Below are 11,026 nucleotides of genomic sequence, written 5' to 3'. Positions count from 1 at the left end.
ACAGCTCATGAAAGACCCCTTGTGGAAGGAAACGTACTCAAGGCAAGTCCACGACATGCTGAGTAGAGGGGCTGCTGTCAAACTCAACCAGGAGATGATAAATGGTTGGAAGGGAGCAGTATGGTGGATAAGTCACCTAGTCGCACCAAACCCCCATTCGGCAACCACGCCAGTACGCCTTGTTTGGAATGGCCGCCAAGAATTCAGAGGAGCGAGCTTGAACAACATCTTACTCAAGGGCCCTGACGTCCTCAACCCCATTAGAGCGGTTCTCCTCAGATTCAGGGAGGGAAGGCACGCGGCCATTGGAGACATCAAAAAAATGTACAACTCGGTGTGGCTGGGAGAACAAGAGGTCCACGTGCATCGATTCCTGTGGAGGGATTCACCAACGGACGAAATTGAGGACTATGCCGTCGTAAGAGTGAACATGGGGGACAAACCCACCGGATGCATCGCACAAGTAGCCATGCGCAAGACCGCGCAATTGCCCCAGTTCACCAGCATGAAGGAAACCAAGGAAGTCATCGAAGAAAACGTCTACGTCGACGACCTTCTCGTCTCCCACAATAACCCACAACGCCTAGATGAGATCCTGAAAGGAGTAGAAAAGATCCTGAAGGTCGGGGGCTTTTACCTTAAGCCTTGGGTCCGGTCAGGTCAAAGTGGGAGGAAGGACGAGTCGAAACCCACCTTGGTGACCATGGTGTTACCAAACCAACTAAAGGAAGAAGACAACAAAGCCCTAGGAGTTGGCTACCTCGTACTGGAAGACAAGCTTTTTGCGATGGCCTCTATTAATTTCTCAAAGAGAAAGAAGAAAATGAGGACCGGCATTGACCTCACCGAGGGAGAGGTGGACACAAAAACACCAAACCCATTAACTCGCCATAATCTACTGAGCCAGGTCGCTGGGTTGTACGACCCCATCGGCCTAGTAACACCTGTGAAGCAGAAAGGCGTGATCCTAGTGAGGAAAGCCTTCCAGGAAGCTGGTAAACTCACCAAAGACACTTGGAATGAACCCCTATCCGAAGAGCTCCGAGCAAGCGGACAGTAGGCAGGCACAAAATAAAACACAAACATTTTGTATATCCAATTAAGCAGCACATTAGCACTTTGGGCAACCAATTTGTGTTCCAGGGTGTTTGTTTTTTGGACAACTAATTGATTAATGAGGGAATAATCAACAGATCAATCATAATAATAGTTAGTTGCAGCTTTAGTCAGCAGCATGGAAAGTTAGATTCAGCAGTGTCCCCCATAACTGATAAAAACTACTACCAGAACCACTTATTTCCTTCAACACTGCCACATTTTAATACATAAAGTATTGTGTAATATACTGAATGTGAGTGTAACTTACTAGCTTGCTCACAAAACCTATCAAGTGTAATTAATTAATAAAAAAAGGGGAAACATGTTGGTCCTCATGCACTCTGGGAACCTGTGTAAAGTGAACTGTAATTCACTCTACACAGGTTCATAAAATAAAGGTTTGTATATTTTAATATCACCACTGGAGCGACCAACATGGTGCAGGTTCTTCCAGACTATCTGTACACTGTTGTAAACATCTAAAGCTAAATTGTGCTAAATTCAAAGCCAGATTAAAGTTGTTTATGAGTCCAAACGGAGAGGAGAGGCCACTGCAGCATTGGCCTCTTGTTTACATCTGGATTCATCTATTAGCTGTAATGGAAGAATGGTTAAGGTTTACTCAGAGTCATCTGAAAAAAAACACAGGTGAATGACACGAGTGTATGAACCTTTGATGAGCTTGCTTTTGGAATGGAGGAGCTCTCAGTCCACAGATGCTCAGTACTGCAGTGGCTGCAGGCAGGGTAGTCTGGGAGTTTGGCCTTTAGAATATCTGTCATCACACGCCTGTTTAAGTCTGATAAAATACAACACAAGCACCAGGTTATGAGTGATAAGATTTTCTTGTTATCTTGTTATGTAATCAGGTAATAATGCCTAATCTGGATAGTGGATCAGGGAAACGAGAGAATAGCCTTTTTTGTTATTGCACTGTGTAGGAAATGAGGGCGCTCCCACAGAACAAGGATACACTATACAAAAAAAGTAAAGCTAATATGAATATATATATATATATATTGTACATATAAATATAAATATAATATACACACAGTAGATACATTTAAAAGTGGCTGTAAACATGGCATACATGGCAAGAGGAGCTAGTGCTGTTAAGGTGCTGAGAAGGCAGGAGGAGGTAGATTGAGTCCTTGATTCTGTATGACTGTGTGGGTGAGTTTGAGTGATTTTAATGGGTATTTCTTAGTGTTTTAAGTCTTCACATCCAATTCGCTTTACTAGCACAACGATACTATTGTCTCTGTCTGTCTTGACATAAAGCAAATCACTTTCTGAACAAGAGGGTCACTGAGCAAAGCGAGATCTGAACACCATTGTAGTGAGAAACACAGGGAGTTGAGTGAAGCTAATGATCTTAATCAACAGTGTGTGTAAACTAATTTTTCCATGGCTAAAATGTAACAAAGACATTTGTTTATAATAAAGGTAATGCGCTACAGTTTTAGTGCTGTCCATTTGTAATTAGAGCTTCTTTTCTTCCTCCTCTCGTTCAGTGTTTTTCGGCAGTTGGCATACTTAATGTTGCATTAACGCATCCTGGATTAAATCAGCCAATACAGTATCCGTGTTGTTGGATGTTAATAAATGCCAGGTCTGAACAGGGCCTCGGACTGATTATCAGTAATGAAGTGCTGATGGCAGGATGTTGGGTCTATTTAATAAACACTGGTTCTCCAAACTAAGGTCTTTGCACTGAAGACAACCAAAACAAATGTTGTAAGGAGTAGTTAGGAGTATTTTTTTTCTTTAACTTGAAGAACAAGTTTCCACAGTGATCACAATGTGAATGCCTTTACCTGGGTTACGTGGGGTACTGTTACAGGGTGGGCCTTGTCTGTTGCTATAGATACTGTAGAGTTTCTCCTTGGGGACGGCCGGAGAGCATGTGATACTGGAGAGTTCAGCCAGCAGAGCCACGTCTGACGAAGTCCTTCACACATACACACAAACACATTTTGAAAAATCACAACATCTTAAACAAGAGACTCACTTTAGGGAGCACTGTCGAGCCTTTGTCGCCATGCCCATGAATAAGGACGACAGATTTATAAAAATACAAGAATTTTTGTGCCAAAAAATGCACTTGAAAGAGGAAAAAACATGTTAACCGTTGTACAACACAGGTGAATGCTGGTTAAGGCTACATGCTAATTTCACAGTGAACACGCCAACTGTCATTCCTATGTTTACCTATAAACCTCTCTCCTCAATGGAATGTAAAAAGCTGTCTATTGTTTCTGGTTTGAGTAAAGTCTCAGAGCTGCTCTCACCTGGAAACTATATATATGCTGACAAATATTATACAAGACAGAGAGTAGCTACACACTAATCTATTTCAATAACAGTGAATCTCAGTACATTAGAATATGAAGAACATACGTCCATCTTTGTTCTTACATGTAAGTGTTTGGTGTACACTGTGTCTGTGTTCCACTGACACTTGGATCCTTACAGGTATTTGAAAAGCTCTCATAATCTGAGGAGAAAAACAAGAGAACAACCAAGTTTAACCTTCACACCACTTTGCATTAATTTTTCCAAGTTAATAGTTTATTGTCACATATGATATCAATATCTTACTGGTTCTGTGAGAATCCACTGGTGGATTTCCACTTGCTGCTGGCCTGCACGCCTCTCCTGTGTCATCTGTACCTTCCTGTGAACTGGTCGACTGGAAGACACATATCACATGTTTCCCACAAAAGCATTTGACTATGTTGTGTTTGCACTACAATTTCTCATGTAACAGTTTGAAATATTACTGTTTTCCACTGACAGCATCAGCAAATTACAAGCTCTTTATATATTCTAAATATACTTAATGGAAAACATTGGTCTTTTGTCATTGCTGGTAGATATGTCAGCAGACATGTAAATAAAGGCATGTATTTATGTGATACATATTATATAAAAAAGTGAGTATGTGAGACTTTTAAATTGGAATTTCTCTAAAACTGTACAGTAAAATGTCTGTTTCCAGTATGCTAGAAGTCATAGATGTCCTGAACACAACCTAGTCAGTCTTGTCCAGAACTTGCAAATTTCTTTGATTAAAAAGTGCTAATGTGGGAACTAAGGAAGGAGAAAAAGAAACCTGCATTGCATTAAACAGTACCTGCTGCTTTTGGCTCAGCTCCATTTCGCTGTGATGAGTTTTAACTGAATAAAACTCCGTCATGTCACAGTCAGAAGAAAGCTGCAGCAGCCAGTCCTGTTCAAAATGCTGCTGTTCAGCTGCATAGTGTCTCAGCCATAAGGCCAGCTCCTCCTCGCTCAGAAGTTCCCAGTTTCTGTCCTGGAGCTGAGCATCAAGGTTCTTTGACCAGTCATTTCCTCGTTGTGTTAAGAGACTGTACTGGTTTGAATGAGGTCCAGCAGCAGCAGTACCTTCTCCAGGATGATTTATAGAGAGGGAGGACATAGAGGATGCACTAGAGGAGACTGCGTGGATACTGGAAGGAGCGTCTCTAAACCTTTCTGAGTCCAGGTGATCCTCCACCATGTCCAGGCTCTGGTTGGCCTGTCGCAGCAGCTCCTGAGACACTTTGAGGTCAACCACAAAGGTGTTGATCTGCTGATCAGCTGTAGGTTTGTGCAGCTTCAGGACTTCCAGCTGCTCCACTATCTCTCTGTCTATATCTACCTCTACTTCAGGTTCTTCCTCAGAACTCTCTGTTTCTGACTCTGTGTCTGTGTGAGTGTCCACTTGGTGGTGCACAGATTCTTCCTCTGAAAATTCTTCGCTTTCCGTCCCCAGCTCTGACGTTGCTCCACTGTACCAATGTTTATGAAGTTGTCTGTCGCCGTAAGACTGGCTGTCCACCACTGCCTTCATTTTGACTGGCTTTGCAGTGCTAAAAACAACTGAGACATACATGCATATTTATAATATGATCACACACACATTATTATTGAGTATACACATGCATATTTCTTGATCATGATTTGAAAAATATGCAAAGCATTAAATGCTTGAGGTTGAACTGACTTTCTCAAAACTATCTGTTATTCAACCTCCACATTAGTGCACACAATAGCAATTGCTTTGGTGCATAAATGCAAATGATTCTGCACAATAGTCTGCTTTTCCTGCATTATCATTCCCTTATGTTACCCTCCACAGCATCTATGAATTACCAGTTCATTGTGTAAGTCACATTAACATCAAAATAGTTAAATCAGTTACTCTGCTTTACATCCTGATGACACTGACACTGAAAAATACTTATTTTTGAGAGGTAAACTAAGGGTTTTTTGTTTTTTGAGTAATTGTCTTTAGCAGGTAATCCATTATGTGGTGCTGTTTGTACAGATTGTAAGAAATGCACTTTGCAAAAACAATAGAGAAAACGGTAATCTTTCAGTAAACACAGGAACACCTATAGTGTTTGTATTTTGTGCTCAGTACCGTGCTTTACTGGCTTTCCCACAAGCCTGTGCTGTGTTGTGGTCTGAATACCACATCCCAGATCTTGTTCTTGATAATCACTCAGCTCACCACCGCCCAGCTGATCCTCCGGGGACAAACACTGTAGCTCAAACACAAACAAATAAGTGCATCATGTGAGGAATTGTTTCCAGGCACTTCTTGGGCTCATAGGAAAGGAAAAAATACAATTATCCATTAGCTGATGTGTGCATACATACATTAGTAATGCACAATCTGCCAGACTCATAACATCCACTGGGTGACTCTAAAGGAATTTTATATTCAACAGGACGAAAGTATGAGGCCACTATCCTTTGGCATCCTAAATGTTAACAGTCCCTGATCATTTGTGTCTACTTTGAAATTACTTTCTCTAGGTGTTTTTAAGAGTAACACATCCACAAGTCAAAAAAGTCTACCAGCTCAAAGAATTTGTATTAAAGTTAACAAATTGTAAATAAATACATAAAGATTGACACAGTCGTGCAGTGGCTAGCATTGTTGCCTCACAGCAAGAAGGTCACCGGTTGGGATTCTGATGCAACTGAGAGCTGTTGTGTGTGTGAGTTTGCATGGGTTCTCTCCAGGCACTCCAGGGTTCCTCCCACAGTCCGAAAACACTCGTATTGGGTCACTCCAAATTGACAACAGGTGTGAATGTGAGAGTTAATGGTTGTTCGTCTCAGTATGTTGGCCTTGTGATGGACTGGTGACCTGTCCACTGTATACCAGTCGCACCCCTCATATCGAAGATAAAGCAGTATCAAATTGTTCGATGGATACATAGATGAATAAATAATACTAAATACAGTACCGGCAGAATTTGACCTATAATGTTGACATGTAATCGAAGGATAGATGTGAGTATCAGGTCTGAACCGGCATGCAAAGTTTGTTTTTGAGACCTAAAATGTGAACCTCAACACAACATTCCATGACTTAGCAAACAGTGACACTGAAGCTTTTAAAATCAGACACACCTTGATATCCTGTTGCAGTATTTGGCACAGGCAGTGTAGGCTGTATGTGCGGTCCTGTGGGTGCTGCTGCAGGCCAGTCAGCACCACATCATAGTAAGGCTGTGGAATGCTGCTGTTTACTGCCAGGACCTGGCCTTTGTCCATTGCTTTTTTAATCATATCCAGGCTCACAGCGCCCCATGGTTCATTGTCTGAAACATATCCCATTAAAAATACTGTCACCTACAGGCAGTTAGCAAGAAGACGGCATCACTGACAGCTGCTTTAACTACTGCAAGATGGAAATCTCATCTCTGATCAAAAGTCTTCTGACATTTTTACTAAACATATCAATGCTTCTTTATCTGTATTTCCTGGATGTGATGCTGAGGTCTGTTCAGTTTTAGTACTCTATTCCTTCAAAATTAAATGAATTAGGTCTATTTGAATTCAAAATGAAAAAAACAACAGGGTAACAAAAATCATCTGAACAAAGAGCAGAGGAAAACCATATTTTCCTGACATGGAGAGTCTAATTTGAAAATAAGAAGCAAGTAGGAGGGAGCTACCTGTGTACACTTCCTGGATCAGAGCACACAGACTGTAGATGTCAGCCTCCTTTGTGCAGGGTTTCTGTTTAAAAACCTCTGGAGCAGCCCACCTGTACAAACTGGGGGGCAGGGCTATGTGCTTGGGGGTTTTGGCACATGAACTGCCTTTGCTGGACACACACACACACACACACACACGCAAAATGAAGTGCTAATATGGAATTCAAATGACTGGCTTTTAAATTGTATATACTTGCGAACTTGCTATTTACGTGCTGGTATTGTGAATCCGTTGTACTACTTCAAATAAATTCAAAATACCATGTGTGTGTTTGTAACTAGAAAGCACAGAAAGGTATATATAGCATCAGTTTCGGTAAACCAACTACAGTATATCGACCAAAATATTTGAAGATTACATTTACAACACCTATACCTTAAAGAGACAAGTGATACAGAATGTAAACAGAGCTAACAGAGAGTAACAACCTACACTTGAGCTGAGTTTACTCATTCAAACACAGCTTCTCATTTTTAGATGATCATTGAGAGAGGACATGTTGTGCACTTTCTATGCAAAAAAACACACACTCAGACTGAACATTGAAGTTGGAGTTAAACTGATCAGAAACTGTTGCCTACCTGGCGACCATGAAGCCTAAATCGGTAAGTTTGGCTACTGAGAGCTCTGTGAGGACCACACCGTGTGAAGACAAGGCTCTCATCACCAGGCCGTGCCCATGGAGATACTGCAGACCTTCACACACCTGCAACATCACTGACAGCAGCCATTTTTCCTGCAGCACTGGGAACTCGGTGCGCTGCAGAGATGGAGAGAAGACAAAAATGACATAATAACCGCTTTGTGACAGGATATTTATGATGGAAACTTTTTACATGACATTTTAAACTGCTCACTCTCCCACAGCAAAGTCCGAAAAGAAAATTATAATTTTAGCTCATGGGAACCCAAGTGAAGATTTTATAAGGTGAACCTTTCATTAAGTAGTTATATAAATTTTTCCTTGTGTCACCATTATTACTTTAGCGGTTTAATTATTCCATAATTAACAATGACTCTGACAGACAAGCAGCCACATCTTACAGTGTGTATGTCATGTGTCAGAATGTGCTATGATATGCTAGGTATGTTTTGTTACCCTGTTGTGCAGCAGGTTGTGGAGTGTGCCGACAGTGACTCGCTCAAACACCAGATTTGTCTTCTGGAGATCATCGGACAGACTCACACCCATCAGCTGCAGCAGCTGTGGGTGGAACAGTTGGCTGTATACAACATACACACACACATCAAAATATAGACAAATCTACACTGACACACATACAAGTTAACAAACCACAACCAATGTTTTGAATTTGCCACACACATGCTGGTATCTCTCACCTGCAGTATTCTTGTTCTTTGATGAGCAGATCCAAGTAAGCATGACTGTCCATCATTTTCTTCACTGTCACCCTGGAGTCTCTCCAGCTGCAACTGAAACACACAATTAGAAAATGCAATAGAAAAAATTTAATATTCCTTTGCAATTTGTGGAGACAACTTGGCTCATTATATCATACTGTGGTAACTTACAGATGTTAAGACTTTCTGTGATTACAACAAATTGATGAAGAGGAGAGTGCCTAAAAGTAATTTGAGGACACAATATTTTCCAATGTTTTAAGAAAATAAGAGTGTAAATGGCCCGGAAGCCCTGGGCATTTAATACTGCTGTGCCATCAGCAACCAGATGATAAGAGCAGACCCACATCACTCCACACTGCATGTTTCCAGTGCACTACAGTTACTGCAGGAGCCTTTCAATGGTTCAGCTCGCAAAAGGTAGGCAGAATTATTGAAAAATAATTGATTGTGGACTTGCATTCACAGGTTATTCAAAAACTTGCTTTACAGTTACAAACCTCTGTCCTGATGAGGATGGACAGAAATGCTAATTTAATTAATGCTATCAGGGAATAGTTAGAAGTGTTTCAGAAACAAATTACTGAGCCTCGCTTCAAGTGTGTGCAATTACACTATTTCAATACAGTTGCTTCAGTTCAGCTGCATCCAACAGACAACTGGAGTAACATCCCCTCTATGTGGCAATCTTACTTGGTCATGGAGGTCAAAGAGCCACAGGTGAAAGACAGCACAGGTTCTTCATCAGCCTGGGTCAGATCACTTTCTTTGATCAGTGGAATAGATGCTGGCCAAGCAAAAGCCTGACATGGCTCATTTACACACACCTGGTCAAACATACAAAGGAAAATGAGCAGACCTCTAGTTTAGTAGTGTGACACAGAAGTATATTAAATGGACTGTAGATCTAGGACACCACAAAGGCAGTTCTCTCTGAACGTAAGGTTAGGTTGTGCCCAATACAGACAAAAATCAATATGTAAATCAACAACTGCACTGTACATTGTTAATGGTATGTTAGTTTGTTAGTTTATTGTCCCCTTGCGGAAATTCCTTTTCACAGTTTCTGTACATTCGTGAAATGATGATTGAGTGGGTGTGTGGTGTCCTGTGATATTGCATGTGCAGGTGGAGCAGTATAACAAGATGTATTGTATACTGTACCTTTCCAAAGCCCAGACACAGGGCTGTTGTGTAGGGGGACGTGATGCGGTTCTTCTTATTGAACTGCATGTCAATAGCACTGAATGGAGTAGAAATATAAATGTATTAATCGTCATCATCATCAGACAACCAACAAAGGGACTGTGGCAAAATAATGTGGTTAATGCTGATGTTAATATTACACTGAATTGATGTTATTAATTAATTAATTAATTAATGTATGAATGAATGAATGAATTAACTATTATGTGTTAAATTTCCAATAGAAAACGCTGTCTAATAGAGACTAAATATTCTCAAGATATCACAGATTTAAGCAGGCACTTCTTTAGGTGAGCCTTTTGTAATGAGGTTAAAATAAGCATAATTTCAAGGTCAGAATATGTCATGCTGGTTTTTGGTGCAGGGGGTCAGCAGGGGGCAGGAATGGGCGCGCATCGCTCAGACAGCTTGACTGAACCTGAAGGAAAACTAGCAGTGGTCATACATCCTATTTCTCAGGAGAGAAATTTGTTTTTATAAAGTGCCAGTGTAAGAACACATGTCATTTCGTATAAACAAGCCTTCTAAATATGTAACAAACACATTGTGATCTCTAAATCAGACACTGCAAATTAAACAAAACATTGTTGTATGTGCACCATGACCATACCTTGTCTTTATGCGATCTAATAAAGATATAGGTTGTAAAAGCATGGAGGTTGACATGTGTCTACCATAGAGCTTCTTCGTGGCTGGGTTCTGACACAGCTGTTGCATAGAGGACATACAGTTTTCCAGGAAGGCTACCATCTAATGAAATAGAAGGAAGAAGCATGAATTTTAGAATGAAAACACTAAAAATTAATAGAACACTAAGCGGTCAAAGTTTACTTTGGTACAACACATTTATTGATGAGAATTGTGTTTGTTTTTTCAAAGAATTTAAGCAGTTTTATCTTGGTCTTCTTGCTTTAATATTATACGATAAAAAAAAATCACAATGTCACATTTACCTGTGCACTGTCGCTCTGCTTCACAGCCCTGAGCCAATCAAAAGGAGTCCTGCCTTCCATATCATGGAGTCTCAGGTCTCCTCCAGCATTCAGCAGGCCACTCACCACAGAAGCATTACAGGAAAATACTCCTGCATGAACTGGGGTGCTCCAATCCTCACAGCAACTACAATAAAATTATAGAATAATATCAATAAGCTCTTCCAACAATTGGGACATTGATTTATCAGGTCATATGTTGACATTATCTCACTTGTTTTTGCTGTCACAAGAACAAATCAATGATAAACATGTTCTTGTAATACAATGTGAATGAAAATGTAACTAGAAAATTCCGTCCACTGAGAAGGATTGAAAATGGCTGGAGCTTTCATGAAAGACATTGA

The sequence above is a fragment of the Microchirus variegatus genome (genome assembly GCF_963457635.1).
Source record: "Microchirus variegatus genome assembly, chromosome: 5".
NCBI lineage: Eukaryota > Metazoa > Chordata > Actinopteri > Pleuronectiformes > Soleidae > Microchirus > Microchirus variegatus.
This window is presented reverse-complemented; position numbering follows the sequence as displayed.